The sequence below is a fragment of the Notolepis coatsorum genome, assembly GCF_963971535.1.
Source record: "Notolepis coatsorum genome assembly, chromosome: 5".
Lineage (NCBI taxonomy): Eukaryota > Metazoa > Chordata > Actinopteri > Aulopiformes > Paralepididae > Notolepis > Notolepis coatsorum.
In genome coordinates, this window is record NC_140169.1 from 115,314,448 (window position 1) to 115,336,108 (window position 21,661).

Below are 21,661 nucleotides of genomic sequence, written 5' to 3' on the forward strand. Positions count from 1 at the left end.
TTTGATGTCTTGTCTTATTGTGTTAATGTGTGTGTTTTGGAAAGAGATTCTTGCTCACTGGTTCTCCAAAGGTTCTTATGTAACAGCCTGACTGATAAATCAGCCTTTGCAGCTCATCAGGGACAGTTGAAAACGTCAGCCTTGATGGCATTGCTTTTATTTTCCGCTTTCCAAATACTAAATGATGTAGTACTTTGTCCCCTTAACAGTTCCAGGTACCTTTAAGCTCCCAGAAAGTCCTTGAAATGTTAGAAATGTCAGGCTTTGCTTTATGACATGAATTAGGATGGCTCTCAAGGGTAGCTCTTGAGACAGAAGGGTTAAGAGAGCGAGAAAGCGTGCATGAGAGAGAGAGAGAGAGAGAGAGAGAGAGAGAGAGAGAGAGAGAGAGAGAGAGAGAGAGAGAGAGAGAGAGAGAGAGAGAGAGAGAGAGAGAGAGAGAGAGAGAGAGAGAGAGAGAGAGAGAGAAAGAGAGAGAGAAAGAGTCTCAAAGAGATAATGAACAAAAGAGAGCTATGACCACTAGATGGGGATGTGGCTGTAGACATTAAACCACAAGAGAACTCTGTGAACTCTGGTGACTCAAACACAACCAAAAACATGGAGAGAGTTTCTGAGAATATCTAATTTCTTTAGCTGAGAATGACTGTTCCTTTTCTGACAATGTGTCGCCTGCTCTACACTGGCTTCCTGTAACTTTTACTTTTAGAATTGATTTAAATTGTCTCCTCACATACAAAGCTCTAAATGGACAAGGACCCAGCTACATTGCTGACTCTCTAATAAACTACACACCCGCCAGAACACTGCGATCATCAGATGCAGTTACCCAACAATATTAGGGAAGCCAATACATTAGACATTTTTAAAAGGCAGCTTAAAGGTGTTTACCAAAGCATTTGACTGACCTTTACACTATTATACTGCACTATTTCTCTGTGATTGCACTATTTTATATTACACAATTTCTCTATGTTTTATTTCCCATGTTTTTATTCCCTTTTTAAACAGTAATCCAGAACTATTTTATTGCACTGTAAAATAAATTGATTTTATATGTCTGCACGTGTGCTCATTTCATGTCTATTCTATTCTACTAAAACTGAATCAAACCATAAACAATGTGGCCTGTTGGGATGTTAGATCCTAATGTGAAAAAATTTGATTTTATATGTCTGCACTTTGTGCTCATTTTACCCTTGCTATTATTTTACTTATAAAAAAATTAAGAATTCTATGTCCCACTATCCGCTGGGTGCATAGGCTACTATGACCGTTATCATGTTTTGTAACAGATTACAGAAATTCAAGAAGCCTATTGGAACGTGAGGTTCTTATATAATTCTGATTCATGTATATCATATATCAAAGCAAAATGCTTTGCTCTTGCTGCTTATGTCTTATTTCTTACTGATGTAAAGCACTTTGAACTGCAATCCCCTGTATGAAAGGTGCTATACAAGGGGTGCCAGAGTGGCGCACCACGTAACGCACTGCAATGCAACGCGGCCGTCCCGGGTTCGACTCCTGGACCCGGTGACCTTTGCCGAATGTCCTCCCCCCATATCTTCTCCTATCCTTCCTCTCTACCGGGTCTGTCCAATAAAGCAATAAAATGCAAAATATTGAATAAAAGAAAATTAAAAGAAAGGTGCTATACAAATACAAAGTTATTATTATTTTGTATCCACTTTTTCTCCTTCTTTTTCTGTTTTTCTCCCATCCCAATTTAGTCATGCCAATTCCCCCCTCCCCTGTCTTGATCGTTGCTCGCATGTGCCTCCCACTGGTCGGTCATAGGGAGGGTTGAAGAATCTATCGCATGTCCCCTCCGATACATGCGTAGTCAGCCAGCCACATCTTTTCACCTGCCAGCACGGACTCTCATTGGCGAGGTGTAACGTGTGGGAGGCTCATACTACCCTCGCCATCTCCTGTCCTTGCTGTGCAGGCGCCTGTAGGAGTCGCTGTTTACAACGACCAGATTACCACCCATCAACTTCCCTCCCGCTGACTCTGCCAATTGAGTCAGTATGACGGCCGGCCCAAGCCGGAGGCAGCGCTGACAGCTGGTTTCGATACCGGTGTCTCTCGCGTTGGTGACAAGCGCTCAGACCGCTGCGCCACCCAGCCGCTATACAAAGTTATTATTATGATTTGTTTATATTATGAATATGCTGCCGCTGTCTTGATCTTGACTATTTCCCTATAAAATGTGGTAACTTATAATAATGTAGGTTCCTTGCAAGCTGGACTACCTTTATTGGATGGTATGCACACTCTCAGTACATTCATTTGAGGATCACACAGGATTTAGCTCTGGTGAGCATAACTCAGAGATAGAATAGAGTAGAATAGAAATCCTTTAATAATCCCGAGGGAAATTCGGCAATGATGAACCCAGTGAAGAACCTGACAGCATAGTTTGAAGATAATTTTTTACTTGCTGAACGGAATTATTCCTCCCCCTCACACAGTGAGAACTTTAAATGTCCTAGAAATTCACATTCACATCAAGTGAACGGTGAGTTTTATAACTTAATGTTTTGAGAATCCGTGTCCCTTGTTTCCTGGTATAGTTGCGGCCAGAGATAATGAGGAAGAAAACAAACGAGGACAATATTGTTGGTAGTATTGATAAGAGACTCGGAGAGGCTCCACACAACAAGGACACAGTGCAGCTGAGGACAACAGATGGCATCGTCGGGTCAGGCACCCAGTCTCTCAGTCATCAAGGCTTCATGAGATGGCCTCTAGAGAGGGTATTACTTGATACATGTTTACACAGTACTCTTGGGAGTTTAGCCCCCAAGTCCATTTTTCTTTGTACCTAATCTTGTGCTTTGTACAATGACAGTTTGCACTGAATTTAATTGAAGTTCATTTAAATCAATGGATATTGCCAATTATGTACAATAATGTATATGCAAGGAGGGATGTGATTGGTTGTACAGTTTCAACAGACACATATTCTGGCTGTATTGTTATTAGGTCACCATTTATGTAATATCAGACAATTCTATTCACATTGATTTCCATCCAGTTGTTTTAGTAAGTTGAATCAACTTAATATGAGTGATATTTCAGATTCTCTCCCTCCTATTTAGTAAATATTATATTTTACTGCATTTTGAGCAGGGCTCTAGACTATTCAGGACCTTAATTCAAGGCTAGACTGTGAGTACAATGGTCAAACCATAAATATAATCAACCAAGAAATAACAATGTACAAAAAATAAATGTAATATTCATTAATTTGCTGTTAAAAGAGAAATATTAATAAAGTAAGATAAAATGATAAACAAAACGGCATTTTGTCCAAAAAGGAATAGGATGAAGCAAGATGCTTATCCTGTATGGAACTTTCCATTCCAGAGAGTTACCACACAAACAGAAAAACACCTGCTTTTAAGAGTAGTGCGAACACATGGTTGTTTTAAATAAGATTTCCCTTTTAAATCGTAGTCTATCCAAGAACATTTTCTGAATGTTGCGAGGAAGTAAATAGTTTCTTGCTTTGTACATTATTTGCGCTGTTTTACTGTTACAACCAACCAATCCATGAATTTCAGAGCATATGACTTTAGAAACAGTGCATTAGTGTGCTCACGATAACCTTAAATACTATCCTTACTGCTTTTTTTTAAGTGTGCATATTGTTTGTAGGGTGCTTCTGTAGGTGTTTCACCATACCTCCACACAATAATTCAGATACGCCCTGTAATATACTGTATGACAAATGCATTTTGTTTAAGCTCAAGGATTTGGAAGCTTGGGCTGGTGGAGGACATTCTCTCTGAACTGGTAAGAGAATTATCATTACTGAATTTCAGTTACATGTCCATGATTGGCTGTGATGGTTGATCATTTCCAAGGAAACTAATCTATCTACCATATATTTTCAGTATCAGACCTGGGACCTGAATCAACGTCCCAGAAATGAGAGACCTTGTGCAGGAGGCTCTAAAGGACCTGGGGGGTCTTGGATACAACAGAGAGGTTCCATTTTACCTGTGATCATTTCTACATGACATTGTTGAGTTTGTTTTTAAACATCTCTTTATTGAGTTTTACATATTACAAGATCAACATGTGATATATAAAACAATATATAGAACCTACCCCCCCCCCCCCCCCCCCCCCCCCCACTGCAAGACACAGAGTACTGTCTATACCTTAGTGACATGGCCATAGGCAAAGGCATGTTATTATCAGTAATAACTGAATATATGCAATTAAACCCTCATACCAGGTTATTCGTTAGATTATCAGTTTTACAGACCAGCCCATTGCAGCTGGATTTCTACATTCATATTGATCCATTACACCTGTTATGTAGTACGTACGTAGTATTTTGTATGTAGGTAGGTGTAGTAATAAGACTCAGGAAGCAGGTTACTCTTTTAGCCTTTTAGTCAAGCAAGTTAGCATGGTAGGTTACAGCAGGGTACATTCTGTCCTATTCTCCTTCTGCGTGTACACTTCTTCTGCACACTTCAGCTGTAGGCATAAGAGGGCATTGTATCAACTACGCCCCATAGTGGAGACTCTTGGGAAGTACATCTTCAACATGCATTACAGAACACAACATCTCCCTGTAATAGAATGTTACTTGCTACTCAGCATTATGCAAATTTAGAACTTTTGCTTTTTCCACTTTCTTAAGTAAACTGAACCAACAGTCAGTATCATAAAACGGGTAACTCAATGTAATCATTAAACAAAGGGAGCACAGGTTATTCAATCATTATCAAGATATAATTATATATGCTCAACCAATTTTACTCTTAGTTCTCACTCAGTGTGCAACAAAGTCCTGATGCCAACTAGGTTTGTTTCTTGCCCGTGACTGTGCTGGAGTGTGACCGCTGAGCGCTGTCAGGGCAGGGCGGATCCCTAAGTCCTGCTCATCTGGAGTGTTCGAAGTGTGAGCCAGACGGGATGCATTCCATTTCTTTCCATCGCTGAGCATAAAGGTGCTTTTGCCAATCTTCTTTTTCACTGTCATTGGTGCACTGTATCTCGAGTGTGCTTTGGGGACGTGATGTGGTGTTCTAATCCTGACTCTCTCCCCCTCCCGAAAAACAGGTGCACGAGCGCCATGCTTAGCATCTGTGTAGCGCTTCATTTTGGCTTGCTTGTTTTGGACCTTTTCTCTCACAGTCTTGTCCTGTGACCTCACAGTAGGCTGCAAGGGCAGTACGTCCAGTTTGGTGCGCATTTTACGACCGTAAAGCAGTTCATGTGGTGAAACGCCAGTGGTGGCGTGGGGAGTGGCTCTGTATATTTGCAGACAACCCAACACAGACTCTTTCCACGGTTGAGACTGCTGGATCGCTGTCTGAATGCAACTCCTCAGAACACGATGGAAGCGTTCGACAGCACCATTAGCCGCCGGATAGTAAACTGAAATCCGATTGTGAGCAATGTCTCTTTCCTTGAGGTACTCGGCGAAGGCTGCTGATGTGAATTGAGGTCCATTGTCTGTGACGACGCTATCTGGGTTACCATGGCGACCGAACACAGAGCTTAGGAATTTGGTTACATCCGTAGTTGTAGCGTTGTGAGAAAAGGCTACCTCTGGTCACTTAGAATAGTAGTCCGTCAGTGTGATCGCGTAACGGCAGGCTGGCACAGCTGACTCGAAGGGCCCGACTATGTCGAGGCCTAGCTTCTTCCACGGGCCGTCTGGCAGTGGAACTGGCTGTAAAGGTTCAAAATAAATCTTGGCCGTCTTGTCATTAGACTGACAAGAGATACATTTGGATATGTCGGCCTGAACCTGAGAGTCCATCTTCGGCCACCAATAGAGATCCTGCAGACGCTGCTTAGTGCGTACGACCCCCTGGTGGCTCTCGTGTGCCAGTGTGAGCAATGTATGGCGTAAGGACACTGGTGCAATGAGGCGGTTGCCTCTGAGGACGTAATTGTCCTTGACTGACAGTTCCTCTCTGATCTTGAAGTATGCGATCAGATCTTGGCTCACTGATTTCGCTGAGTGAGGCCAACCCCTGTTAATCTGACCACACAGTGCAGTCACTTCAGGGCAGGTAGAGCAAGCAGCCCCAAACTCAGTCACCGACATCTTGGGCTCCACATCCATAGCAGAGTCAGTAGAAGCAGTAATAGTAGCAGCAGTAGTAGTAGCAGCAGTAGTAGTAGCAGTAGTAGTAGTAGTATCCGCAGCAGCAGTAGTAGCAGTAGTAGTAGTAGTATCCGTAGTAGCAGTAGTAGTATCAGTAGAGACGGCGTCTCTGACCGCGAAAGGCAAGCGGCGTAACTTCTGGTGGACTGGCTTAACAGTAGGGTACATTTTTACACAATGCACAAAACCTTTTGCACAGCCAAATGCCGTAGGAGCTGTGACAGTAGTAGCCATCACAGGGGCAGGTGTAGACGGCGCAGGAGCGGAGTAGGGGAGGACAGTAGTTCCACTAATGCAGAAGTGGAGTGCAGTCAACAGGTCCATTCCCAGCAGAGGAGTTCCTTTATCCACAACGTAAAATGTAGCAGGGACCGTGACATTGTCTCTCCTCACCTGAGCCTGTAGGCACCCCATGACAGGTATGCTAGCCTTGGTGTATGACACCAGCCGAACAGTGCAGATAGGGTAGTTTCACTGAAGTATTTCTCATAAGTAGACAGTGGCATTATGGATACTGCTGAGCCTGTGTCCACAACCAGTCTCAATTCCTGAGCCTGGGTAGTAGGTGTGTGTACATGCACATTGCATACAATCCTTTTTGTAATGTCAGAAGCTCCCAAGCATAGCACTGTAGTTTCAGGAATTTCCACTGTACTCACCGACTGTGTTTTAGCACGGCAGACACGAGCAAAATGTCCTGTTTTCTGGCATAATTTGCAAGTCTCTTTTACCGCTGGACATTGTGAAGAGTTCGCCAGGTGGTTCCCCGAGCCACATCGGTAGCAAGAGCGAGTGGAAGCAGAATTAGTAGCAGCAGCAGGCTTAGCTGGACGGGAGCGCTGCCAGTCCCGTTTCTTGAAAGTAGTCTGAGACCGCTGCGTCACGGCCTGTACTGGAGCAGCACGCTCGGTACTGATAGCTTTAGCATGGAGTACAGCCGCTTCAAACTGCGTAGCTAGATTTATAGCATTGTCCAGCATCAAACCTGGTTCAAGCAGCAGACGTTCCCTTATCTGTGGGCTAGCTACATCCCGGAGATTTTCCTCAGTTTTATTATCAAAGTCACATCTGGTGGCTAGGTCACGCAAAGCAACAACGTATTGTGCAATGCTTTCATGCGGTGCTTGTGCACACTTTCTGAACGTGTGTCGCTCGACTACTACGTTGATTCTTGGAGTAAAATGTGCATCCAACACTGCCACCGCGTCAGCCACGGAATCACCTGTATTTGGCAATGTGTAGAAAATCCGCTGACCCTCGGTACCAAGACAATGTAGAAGGGTAGCTCTCTTCCGAGCCTCGGACCAACCATTTCCAGTCGCATTTATTACCAGCATGTAATTCGTGAACATCTGGTGCCAAGTCTTAAACGGCATAGTAGGTTCCCCAGGGAAGGGTAAAAACAACGTTGGAGAAGCTACATGTAGATTAGCCATTTCTCCTGCAGTAAAAACGTCCGTAAAAAAATTCCCCCGTTCAACTTCACTCGTCGCCAATTGTTATGTAGTACGTACGTAGTATTTTGTATGTAGGTAGGTGTAGTAATAAGACTCAGGAAGCAGGTTACTCTTTTAGCCTTTTAGTCAAGCAGGTTAGCATGGTAGGTTACAGCAGGGTACATTCTGTCCTATTCTCCTTCTGCGTGTACACTTCTTCTGCACACTTCAGCTGTAGGCATAACAGGGCATTGTATCAACTACGCCCCATAGTGGAGACTCTTGGGAAGTACATCTTCAACATGCATTACAGAACACAACAACACCCTTAGTACCCAAATAGATATATTGTATTGTAAACACAAGGTAATGAGTCCATTTTGTTTTCAGCTCTTGGCAGGGTCACATTTGGAATCCTAAAAGGAATGACCTTTGCTACAACCACTGGAGAGCTGGATGTTGTCTCCACGAGCCTCGTCCCAGTCACAGAGCTGGATGTTGCTACCCTGACCTGCCCCCCTGAGACAAAGAACTGGGTTTTCCATCCTCATCCTTGACTCCAATCAAAGACATGGGTGCTGCATCCATGGTCTCAGCTCCTGTTAAAAGGAAAGAGCTGGGGGCTCCATCCTCAGCCTCGACCCCAGACAACAGAGTTGGACACTACTATCCAGACCCCCACAGACAAAGCGCTGTGTTCTGTGTCCTTAGCCAAGAGATGGCTGCTGGATCTCTGGTGACAACCTCTCTGACCAAAATGGAGGCTATTACATACCGTGTCACAGTTTGGAAGACAAAGATAAAAACAGCCAGACACCCTGGTGAGTCACATGTATAATGAATACTTCAAATGGTCTCTTTGTCATTAATAAACCTGGCTTGTGAGTCGTGACATAGGCTTATTCGGCTTATATTTTTCAGACATAAACAACTTCCTTCGTCACTTTCAGAAGTTACATAAGACCAGAAGAGCCTGACGCAGAGAGCTTTCTGCTGCTGTATCTCCATTGACGCATAGATGCAGTAAAAGTACTGCATAGAACATTATTTGAGAATATTCTGGCAAATGTTGAAAATTTAAATGATTTGGAATCAATGGACGAGGAAACTACTTTGCTTGGTCTTTTGATCAGATAGTAACCGTGTAATGGGCAATGACTTAACGGGACAGCAAAAGCAAGGGCCATCAAATTCCAGTTGGGTAATAACTGCAAAGAGACTGCACCCCAGACTAAAATGACAGATACTGAATATATTTACACTTAAAATATACTTAGACTATTATGATCAAGCCTGAGTCTATTTGCGATGGGGGAAGAAACATAAGAAAGCCTTGGGAGGGGGGGGGGGGGTGTTTCTCTGCTCAGAGAGACAGACTGCCTTAAATATTCATTATGCTGCAGCCTGCACTCATCTTGGTTTCAGCTCTCTCTCTCTCTCTCTCTCTCTCTCTCTCTCTCTCTCTCCCTCCCTCCCTCCCTCCCTCTTCTCTCTCCCTGTCTCGGTTCCCTGCTGGCACAGCCAGACATGGATCCAGTGTTATAGACCCATACAGTATGTCTGCTTTTGCAGCTCCACACTCAGCTCCCCCAAAATCTGCATTCAACTCCACAACCCACAATGGGGATTTTTTTTTTTTTTTTTTTTTTTTTTTTTTTTATTATTGCAAAACAAAACTTATTAAAAGTCAGTACTCAACACACAATGTATAATGAAACTTTCAGTAAAGGTGGTTAAAATATATGCAAGTACAGAAACAGGATAAAACAAAAATAGTCAATAATAACATTTTAACCGTATACCGTGTATATCCAGCGAAGTTACAATTATATAAATGTTAGTATATAATATACCCCTAATACCTATTTTCTAAAACCCTACACACATATGCTCCAGCTCAAACCCCCCCCTCCCGGACCCCCTCTTGGATAGTACCTCCATTATCCCTCACTCCTAACCAGACATCACCATTATAGGCTAGCTTTTATTCTCTCCACCACTTCTAACCACATTAACATTTTGGATTCATTGAGCCCCAGAATTCTTGCTGTTGATATTTCTTGATATATCACATCGAGATATGTAAGAAACCACACTTTCCGGCACATTTTTTCCGGTTGAAACCAACGTGATGCAATCAGTTTTTTAGCTACTGTGATACCCGATAAAACCAATCTTTTTAGTTGTGGGTTCACTGCAAACTCAAAAACATCATTCAATAGCAATACCGCGGGGTGTACAGGTATATTCCAAAATACGAGTATTGATAATTGTTGGGACACATCTTTCCAGAATGCCTTAACTGGTGGGCAGTCCCAATACATGTGCATAAATGTTCCTTCGTCCCCATTTGTACATTGGGAGCATTTGGAGTCTTGTATAAGCCCCATTTTGCACAGCCTTATAGGAGTCAAGTATGTCCTGTGAATATAGTTCAGATTGATTTGTTGATGATCCGGGTTCCTTGATGTAAGTCGGACATTTGCCCAGGCTCCTTGCCAATCAAAGTCATTTTCCAGGTCTGGTATATCCCTCCTCCAGACATTGTCTAGTTGAAGGGTTTCGTATGAGGACGTTAGTAATTGATAATAAAAACCTGATACAAAACCTCCCAATGTATCTCTTTCATAGACAAATTTGTGGTATCTGTGGTGTTCAATTGGTATGTGTAATGGAACACCGTGAGATCTCATACAAAGTCGTAACTGTATGTAAAAAAGCCATGTGGACTCGGTGAGGTTAAACTTTATGCATATTTCGACATAACTACAGAGGCCCTTGTTATTAAAAATATCCCCTAATGAGTGTATGCCTCTTTCTTCCCATACAGGGAATCTTATAGGTCGTTTTCCCATTAAGAGAGCATTGTTATTGAATATGGGAGTGTGATTATGCCATACTTGATGGTTAGGAAATTTCCTTTGTGTTTCCCGCCATGTCCTGATTGCATGGGTTATTATTGGGCCAAATTCTCGCTCACAATGCTTGATTGAAAGTTTAGTGTATGCTATGTCTTTCAATCTCTGTGGGGCTACTATGTTTTCTTCTAATTTTCTCCAAGATACCAAAGCCTCGGGGTCAAACCATATCTTCTTCAATGGTCTTAATGTGAAGGCATTAAAATATTGTAAAAAATCTGGGACTGCCATGCCACCGTCTGCTTTACTTCTCTGTGCGGTGGATCTTTTTATGCGAGGTGGTTTGTTATTCCAAATAAATTTGTATGTGGAGGTTTGTAATCTTTTCCAGTAGCCCTCTGGAGGAGGTAACGGAAGCATTGAGCTGAAGAAATTGATTCTTGGTAATACATCCATCTTAACTATTGATACCCTTGCCTGTACTGAGTTTTTAAGTTTTGCCCACCTGTCCAGGTCGTCCTTGATTTTGTTCTGTATTTTTGTGTAATTGTGCTTCACCGTTTGTCTTATGGTGGGAAATATTTCCACACCCAAGCATCTGAAATGTTTGACCATGGGTATCGCACCTGGGAGGGTTGTCTCTTTTTTTGCACTGGTGTTAAGAGGAAGAAAAGCCGACTTAGGCCAATTTATTTTAAATCCCGATAAATCACCAAAGTTCTCTATCAACTTGAGTATAAGCGGCAATGTGTTGTTGGGGTTTTGCATGAACAATATTACGTCGTCCGCATATAAACTAATTTTATGATGTGTGCCCTTGATTACTATTGGTTCTATGTGTTGGGATTGTCTTATAAATTGTGCTAAAGGTTCTAATGATAGATCGAATAGTCCGGGACTAAGAGGGCAACCTTGTCTGGCTGAGCGCGATACCGGAAAGATATCGGAGATGAATGTGCCTGTTGTAATCCTGGCCGATGGGTCCTTGTATAGTACTTTAATCATATCAATGAAACCTTTTCCTAACCCCATCCTTTCCAATACTGCCCATAGAAACGACCATTCCAACCTGTCAAATGCTTTCATAGCATCCAGGGATAGTATCGCCTTAGGTGTGATGTCCTCTTTGTCTGTATCTAGTACGTGCAGTATTCGCCTTATGTTATCATTGATCAGGCGACCTTTTATGAAGCCTGTTTGGTCCGTATGAACTAAAGACGTCATATGCTTTTGCAATCTGATGGCTAATATCTTAGAGTACAGTTTGACATCGGTTCCGAGGAGGCTTAAAGGACGGTAACTACCGCATTCAGTGGGGTCTTTGTCTTTTTTGTGAAGAACTGAAATGAGTGCGGTATTTTGGTGTTCAATGAAGCTTCCCTCTTTGACTGAGTATAAGATCATATTTAGTAATAAGGGTCCAAATATGTCCCAGCAAGAAATGTACATTTCTGATGGGATACCGTCAATTCCCGGAGCTTTGCCGTTTTTCATTCCGGATATGGCCTTCTTGAGTTCTTCTAATGTGATCGGTACTTCTAACTGTTTAGCGTCTTCATCCGTAAGTTTAGGGAGAGTAATTTGATTAAGATATGTGTCTAATTTGTCTTGATCAAAGGTCGTTTCTGAGTTATATAAATCGGAGTAGAATTCTTTGAATGTATCGTTTATTATTTTGGGTTCTGTTACTAGAGCTTGTTGTTTCCTAATGGCAGTTATATCTGCAAATTTTGCATTAATTCTTAGTCGCATGGCTAATAGGTGACTAGGTTTAGAACCTTGGAAGTACTGCTGTTGTCTAGTGCTGCGTATTTGCAATTCCGATTTTTGTCTGTACATTGCTTTGATCTCTGTCTTTAGAATGTTAACTTGGTTATCTAGTCTAGTAGAGTTGTTGTATTTTAAAGAATTAAAAAGCGTTGAGTAAAGCGTTTCCATTTCAGACAGTTTTGTGTTTTGATTTTTGCGCAATATGGAGGTAAATCTATCCGAGAAATCCTTGATCATATTCTTTACCGACATCCATAATATTCTGGGATCTTGCACCGAGTTAGCATTATCTTGTAGGAATACTGTGAGAGCTTCTTTAATTTGTGTAATGAATTCCTTGTTGTTAAGCAGCATCGAATTAAAACGCCATCTTGGGGCCCGGGTAGATAGTGTACCAAATGTTGCTTTCAGGATTAAGTAGCAGTGATCTGATAGCGCATTGGGTGTCATTTCCACTTCGTATTTATCAAATATTCTCGGGGATGCAAAGACGTAATCAATTCTGGATAGTGTGTTGTGTCTCGCCGAACGACAGGAGTACTTGCGGGTCATGGGGTTAAGTGAACGCCATAAATCAGTTACTCCTGTTGATTTCGACCAATCTTTTAATGCTTTAGATGAATTCTTTTGTTCGCTGGAGAAGGAAAGGTAAGTTTTGTCCATCCTTGGGTTCCAAATGGCATTAAAATCCGCACCTATTATATATGAGTACTCGGGATGGTTTAACATTTCTCCTGTTAGTGAAGTGAAGAAACCCACTTCGTACAAATTCGGGGCATATACCGCTGCCAATGCAATTTTCCTGTTATTGTGTATAATCCTAGCTATAGTTATGCGCCCCTCAGCATCCGACCATACCCCTTTCAATTCGATATTTAATTTGCGTCTGACGACTATGGCTACCCCTCTAGTTCTCGTAGCAAAAGAAGAGTGACCAATATTATGGTATATGTTATCCGCTAACGTATTTATGTCTCCCTCTAAAATGTGCGTTTCGCTTAATAGAGCCACGTCCACATGTTCTTTTTTCATCAGTGTAAGCACGCTTTTGCGCTTGTGTTGTTTGTTTATCCCACCGGTGTTCCATACCATTATATTCAAACTAGCCATAGTCTATGCATGTTTTCGTGTAGTTTTTGGTAATGTTTCTGGAGTATGAAGCTACAATAGATGCACATCCAATTAATGAGGTCCCGTTGAGAGCTGAGCTTAAAAACATATATATATACAAATAAAAATCCCCTATTTTCCCCTCTCCCAGAAAGTCGAACATGCCTGTGTTCCAAGAACACATCCTCCGCGATTGACTTTCTCCCATGGTCCACCGGATTGCCCAACCTGAGCATTGTAATCCTAATTTTCCTATGCTCATTGCCATAGGATCTAACATTTCCATTCTATTGCAATAGAATGTCGCTTTTGGTCTTGCACCTTCCCTTACTGTAATGAAGTATTGTGATAAATAACCTAAAGATAAAAATAAAAATAAAATAAAAAGAGAATAAACCTTTATCGACATATTCCTTTGAACCCTCCACCAACGTGTGGGGGGAAAAAAAAAGGAAAAGATTGTAGATCAATATTGACACCTTAATGTGAAGAACATTGGAAAAGAATAATGTAAGTTAAAATATATTTAAAAAATATATAGTAATATTGACACCTTAATGTGAAGAACATTGGAAAAGAACAATGTAAGTTAAATTATATTTAAAAAATATAGAGTAATGAGAAGAAAAAATTAAATAAAATAAAAATCAATGGAAAGATATAGATAAGGAATAAGAGATAAATAATTATCAACGTGGAGAAGCCACTAGAACCGATTTAACTGATTAGATAAGATGGAAAAGCAGCGCCTTTTAGCGCTTCAATGTGCCTTTAATGGAGTGATTACTTAAATTGTTAGAATAACCTTGCTGTGCTCATACGTTTATGTGTGGATAATTTTAAAGTATTATTAAGGGCTGATTGCACTTCATTTAATTTATTATCTGCTATGTGTATGCACACCGAATGTTATTGTTAGAGTTGTATGCTTCGTTGTCATGGTGCCTTATATTCTAGAAGGTTGTAGAATATACTAGTGCCTAGACTATTTTACATTCCCGAATGATCTAAGAGACCCAGGGCATTTGAGCGATAAACCCAGAATATTCCAGATAGATCTTTTTGCATTGATATTTATTTGTCCCCTCAGAGACCAGAGACTGAAATTATAATGTATTATGAATCGTATTATACACAGTACACTTTGTTATAGACGACTTGCATATCGTTTGCTACTTTGATGAACACAACAATGTCATTCCAACACTGGTGGAATGACCTCATTGATGAACACAATAAAGTCATTCCAACACTGGTATATATTTAGAGAGAGGCTTAACTGATTCCGGCATTTTCGTCATGCTTTGGGTTATTTGCTGCATTTTGATTCAGGAAATCCTCAGCTTCAAAGGGTGTAAATGGACCTGACCTGCGGCCGTTATTGCCCAAGAATGATAACAGCGCCGGATATGCTAGCCTTGGCTTGTAGCCGGCTATGTACAGCTTTTGCATCACATCTTTGTATGGTTGACGTCGGATGATGGCCTCTCTGCTCAAATCTTCGTAGATAAATATTGGTTTATCACCATACTTCAGCTTCCCACGTTGGTTGCGAGCATATTTGATGATTTCATCCCTTGTTGTAGTTTTCCGCAGAGTGACAATGATGACTCTCGGCCCGTTGATATTTTGCCCCTGGGAACCAATTCTGTAAACTTGTTCCACTTCTGGCACTTTGTTTGGATCGGAGTTTTCCAAAATCGTTGATAACTCTTTTGGAAAGTTGATGTCATCGCAGTTCACTGATTCATCAAGCCCCACAATGCGGATGTTATTCCGCCTGTGGTAACGATGGGTTTCTAGTTGCCTCTCCATCACTTCGTTTTTAAGCAATTTTATTTCCCTCCGGTATTCATCTTTCACTTTTTCCATCTCTTCTCCCATCTCTGTCATGCTACCTTCGTTCGCCTTGACTGCTTTTGTGTTTTCTGTCACCGAAATCTCCACTGTCGTGATTCGCTTTGACTGTGCATCGATCGCTTTCTTGACTTCTTCTAATTTCTCATCGATGCGATCGAATTTAGCCTCGATGCGATCGAATTTAGCATCGACGTTTGCCTCGAGCGCCTTGATGTGTGTAATCTGCAGGTTAGACTGTTCTACCATCTGTTCTTTCATCAGGTTAGACTGTTCTACCATCAGGTTAGACAGTGTGTTGAAATCGGGTGGATTTCTGCTTTCTTCAGTTGGCGGCATATGGTAGATAGATGCAGTGACGTTGGAATCCATAAATCTGGCTGCTCTCCCTTTCACGGAGCTTGAATCTGTACCTTCTTTTATGTTGGTCTCTATTGACTCTCTTTCGGGGACCGTAATCGATGATCCCGGTAAGTTGTCCTCTTCCTTCTCCTCCTCGGAGCTTGTCGCCGTCGGCTCAGAACCAGCGACGGTTAGGACGCGTCTTTCTCGTTTTTTTACGTCCTGCGCCGTTGAAGTTGCCGTAGTTATTTTCTCTGCCTTCTTTCCACCTTTAACCATATTGTCTTTTGATATGGTTAGTAGAGGGTCTTAACAATACATACGATGTGGTCTATTCTCTTTCTTTACTGTCCAAATAATGTTTTTAAACGAAATTAGCATTAGTGGGAGCGGAGCAATTGCAAAATGCGTGTGCTACATGTTGTAGCTTAACCGGAAGGGATTTTCTTTATATGTTGCAGTTGAGCACACTGCTGGCTGGGGCACATACATTTTCTGAACCTCTTTCCCAGGATCGCACAGTGCCTCAGTCACATAGTGTCTCACTGGAGTTTGTTATAGAGTGCAGGCGAGTATACAAAGAGTCCACTGGAGCCCTCAATAAGGCTCTGACGTGTCTGCTTCATGCAAACCATACATCGGAGGGGTTCTCTAAACCCCAGTTCATCACATGTTCCTTTTTGAGCATCCAGAGGAGGAATTGTGTTTCTTACAGTATGGTCTGCTGCATTGTGCACTTTTTTCATTTGAACACGTGACTAGAGGGCGTTACAGAATGACATTGGCTGAACCTACATGCTTTTTATCAGTACTGGAACAGGACTTGTGGTACAAGTAGTGATAGACCTGATAGTGCAGGTTTACTCATTTGTCTCAAGAGAGTAAACCGGTTCCCATTCCCCTTACCTTTCTCAACTCTTGGTTTAACTTTCACAGAAGACATGCACTGTAGGAGGAAGGTTTCCACATTCCATTTCCATTCATAAGTGGACTTCCTGGCATGTCGCGTGAGCAGAACAGCTTGGAATGTATTACAGAAAGAAATGCACTGTGAAGGGCTGTGGAAAGAAGGAACATTTTATTATTGAAGGGCCAGAAGGAAAAACAAAACAAGACCAACAAGCAACCACTGATTGGCTTAGAAATTCTCAGGACTTCTCATGGCATCTCATTTTTACCATCCTCATGTGGAGTTGGGGGGGGGGGGGGTCAAGAGACAAATGGACATGTAGTGGGACATATTCGAAAAGCCCTAGTGTCTCTGTAATTTGGAAAAACAAGAATAATTGGAAACAAAAGTGCTGTCATAATGTGAAATTTTCAGTAATCAGTTAAATTGATATCCCCAAGACTCCTTTCCTCACTATAGCTCATCTTCTTCCAGGATGTACCTTAAAGAGACAAGGGAAGGAAGGAAGGAAGGAAGGAAGGAAGGAAGGAAGGAAGGAAGGAAGGAAGGAAGGAAGGAAGGAAGGAAGGAAGGAAGGAAGGAAGGAAGAAGGAAGGAAGGAAGGAAGGAGAAGTTAAGAGAGATGGAGGAGAGGTTAATTCCTGACTGACATGGCTGCTGACATGGGATGGTCCGTCTTGGTTGAAGACCTCTAGAGCTGAAGGCCTCTGATCCTCCCGCTGCCTGGGAGTCAATAGTGAACTCACTGCTTGGGATCTCCTCAGATGTTTGGCAAATCTACATGTAGCAGGGTGGATTATCCCTGCTTTATGGGAGTGGCTGTACACGGCCACCTGGTAGTGAGAATGCAGCAGAGCTGGGTCCGGCTGAGTCCCCGACTGTAGGCCAGGAGAGTTGAAGTGGAGGTCTCTGAAGCATAACAGTAAGAAGCATTTTGTATAAAAGTATTCTGTACTTCTGTATGACAACTATTAAAGAAACTTGAAACTTGAAACTTGAGCAGCGGGAGTGGATGGGGCCTAGGATTCACTAACCTAGGGATGGTACGCTGGTCCTTCTTGCCCTCCAGGGCGATCAGCAGTAGCTCCCCACACACCCACACTTCCCCCAATACTTCCTGGGCCCTCCTATGGCAGTAAGGATGGATAATATATTCGCTCCCCAAAGCACTACCCTTCCTGATTGACGAGTAGAGACCTTTCCCAATGAACTATAGGCAGGGGGTGGGGAAAGGGTTAAATTGTAATGAGCATTACCCGGAAAGGAAAGGGTTAGATAAAATGCACATTAACAGACACGCACACAGTGGTCCCATTGAACTCTCTTTTACTGAAAGTCTGGTTTACTTTACAATGATTTACACATGGATGAAAGTTATTCCCGCACTGGGCACCTAGTGCTCTCGCTCTACAATACAGACTAAAGTTCTTCCCACGCTGGGCTAGACACAGTAATAACCTCTTCCCTTTAAGGGTTTATCTACTGCTTTGCTTCTCCGTAGGTGGGGAGAGAGGAGAGGAAGAGGGAGAGGGATAAAGGAGTCATTCAATGGGATTTTTGTAAAAGAACACACATTATTATCACATTCAACCAAAATGACAGTGGGCCCACGTTGCAAATAAAAGTCCTATCTATAGCCGGCTTTCCCCAAAATAAGGTGCCCCTAAACACTGTTACCAGCGTCAGTTCAAAGCACTGCTTCTCTTCGCCCTTAAAGAGCCCGCGCCGCACAGAGAGAATGTCTACCGATAGAGTTTCATCACTTGGAGCGCTCACTGTAACCGGCTTGAGTGTACTTAACCAAGTGGCGGGCCTGCTCCCACCACCAACCGTCCGTGTGAGATGGCCGTCGAGAGGTCCCGTGATAGCAGGCAGCGGGGCTGGGTAGACGTTGGGCAGGTGACTGCTGGGGTAACGGCTCGGAGGGGCTGGAGGAGTGTGCAGTGTAGTGACGTCCGCTGCTGGGCTAAAGGGGTGGGGCGACACGCGGGCTAAACTGTGGTGCTAGCCTAACTGAAGCTAAGCTGTGGGTCATGACGCCTATACTTCAGCTAAAACGCAATGTGGGCAATATCTACCACACTCTTCGGCAGTAGCTCATCTGCTTCTTCGTTCACAATGCCTCTTCCTCATTAACTAAAAGCTAAGCTATTGCATACTCATTACTAACCCGCTTCGTAACTGGGTTTATATCTCGCATGCTTGATGTCCGGAGCTCCAGCTCCGTGCGACCTCTTCCCTCTCTGAAAAACGATGACGAGAAAGTTCCTCCGTCTGCGCCGCGCCCTGAGCCCATCCTTCTTTACCTGTGTCTCCCTGCCCAACGTCGCCACCAGCTCCCCCTGGCGGTACCTGTATCCTGTCCCACTATTAAGTGTCAATGTTAGGATAGGGAGGAGCAAGAGCGGTCAGCCAGTTACACAACGTCCTCGCGAACACAGAGAATGCAAGGAATTAACGTTAGACACATTGAATTATTGTGAGACATATTCAGGTGTCTACATACAGAAACCATAATTACTTTGCTTGATGTTGACTTTGTGCGCAGATAAGTATAACTGGCAATGAGTTAACAGGATAGCAGAGAAGATGCATCAAGCTCCGGTGTAGATTAAATTGCTTGGCAACATCTGCATCCACCTCTTCACCAAATTTGTAAATGACTCTGCCTGATTTCCCTCTTTTCTTTTCTTTCCTTTTGTTTTTGTTGTTACGTTGTTCCCTGATCCCCTTCCTTAGCTGCCCCCTCCTGTTAAGCGCATTGGGTCTCCTGAAAGGCGCTATATAAATCTAAGGTATTATTATTATGCAGGTTGTGCAGAATACACACTAATATATTTGATAGAGAATATCTATACGACAACAAATTTTTAAGCAGTGAGTTTGCCTTTGGAAGAGACATCACAGAGCTACAGGGAGGAAAGATGTCTCTCAACTCTGAGAGAGATAGCCTTAACTATGTATTATGCTGCAGCCAGCTCTTATCATGGTCTTGCTATGTTGCTCTACCTCCCTCCTCCCCTCCTATCTTTCTCTCTCTCTGAGGTGTCTGCCTTGTGCAAAATACAAATACCTCACAGAGGAGGTTCTCTAAACGAATTGCCCATGTTTGGCAGAAAAGTATTTGCTGTAGCCCGTAGATTGTTTCGTGACATTGGGCCTACAGCAGATTCAGAAGAGGGATTGTGTTCCCAATGAATATGTCTCATGAACCTGATATCCTGACTGTCTGGAAGACTGTCTATCTCCTTTCCTCTCCTCCATCCATGGTGCAATGTTTCATTTCAACACTGGAGGGGGCTACAGGCTGACATTTAGCTGTACCAAGTAAAGATTTGCTTTGGCTTTTATCAGTGGTACAGTTGTATTTGAGACGGTTACCGTTGTTGATATAAGTAGTGGTAGTACAGTTACTCCTTTTTCCTTTTGCCAATAATGAAAAACGGTTCAAGCCCCTCTCTCTCTCTCTCTCTCTCTCTCTCTCTCTCTCTCTCTCTCTCTCTCTCTCTCTCTCTCTCTCTCTCTCTCTCTCTCTCTCTCCCTCTCTCTCTCTCTCCTCTCTATATCTCTCATGCAATGGTGTAAGATTTCATTGCAACCCTGTTCACCCCCAGAGAGTTTGCCACGCAACCTCTCCCCTGGTCTCCAACATTGGTTCACACTGTCCAGACAGACTCACAGAGCCATGGTTAGAGAAGTTATGTAATTCAACAATGTCAATACATTTCTGGGAACCACTGCCAATCTGCCAGCACAAACACTCCCTCATAAACTCATTGCATATTCACTTGCTATGCCTCAATGCCCTCTCATAAAAGGACATTAATGAGTAGCCTACTATTTGTGCCCTAAAACTGAAGAATGTTACTTTTACATGACTCCCAAAAGCTCTGATATGGAGATGTGAATTTGACCGTGATCAGACGGACCCAAAAAAACACACTTTTCATTGTATGAGTCTTTTAGGCTACTAATGATTGTCGGTGACAACTTACTCACCTCCAGTCTGCTGAATGGCAACAGGATAGTGTTTTGAAGTGAACACGAGGGAGGACATGATAGCAGGTTACCTGATCTTGGCCCATGGCACCTGATCCCTCCTTCTTTTGAAACCAAACACACTTTCACCAGTGTGGGGTGGGGTTGGGGAATCGTGGTGTGTGGGAATATTAGCTATATATAGCTAATATAAGGCTATAACAGACTTATAGTGTTCAAGTTCAAGTTCAAGTTTCTTTATTAGTTGTCATACAAAAATACAGAATACTACAGAATGTAGTGGTACATGTGATGACAGAATACCCCTCACTGTCTTGGTTCAAGCCACCCTCTGTTATCTAGCAACATGGATGTTAATCCATAGTGTGGTCTTAAATATCCCCTCACTGTCTTGGTTCAAGCCATCCTCTGTTATCTAGCAACATGGATGTTAATCCATAGTGTGGTCTTAAATATCCCCTCACTGTCTTGGTTCAAGCTATCCTTTGTTCTATAGCAACATAGATGGGAAAACCTATTTAATTTATCCACAAGACTTGAAACGCCTTAACATAATATTGTGTAAATGAAACTGAGTGATCTAGATAATGCATAATGGTACATGTCGCATATATTAATCCCATATATATAATTTGATGGTGAATTTTGGCACATCATAGACATCATCGGGTTTAAAGGGGAATGCCATCTATTCTAAGAATTCGCATAATGTTCTTCCTGTGTCCCAGGACAGTTCAATCAATATTTGTGAACGCCACTCTCAATCTCAATCTCCGATGCAATTGGGATGTAAAGTCTGGGGCTTCTCCATAGACAATGAATGGGGCTTTGACTTCATGAGGCCATGAACTGTTTGTGTGAGCTCTTACACCCAAATGTGGTTTTAAGTACATTCAATATCAAATACTTCTCTACTTTTACTTAAGTATCATTTTGAATGGAGGATGTTTAATTTTACCAGAGTACTATTTTATCTGGGTATTTCTACTTTTACTTAAGTAAAGGAACTGTGTAGCTGAGGGGTACAATTCCCTGACTGTATTATTAGATATGATATTTAATACCACTACCTCATGTACTTTAACTTCTGGCCACCCAGTACAAGATATAAGTATGATGAACACTTTCCCACCTGATGAAACGAACCAACACAAATGGACCAAATCGAATATTTAATACAGCAAAGGGTGTACACAATATTCACTTAATTACATTTATGATTTGAAATGTTAAG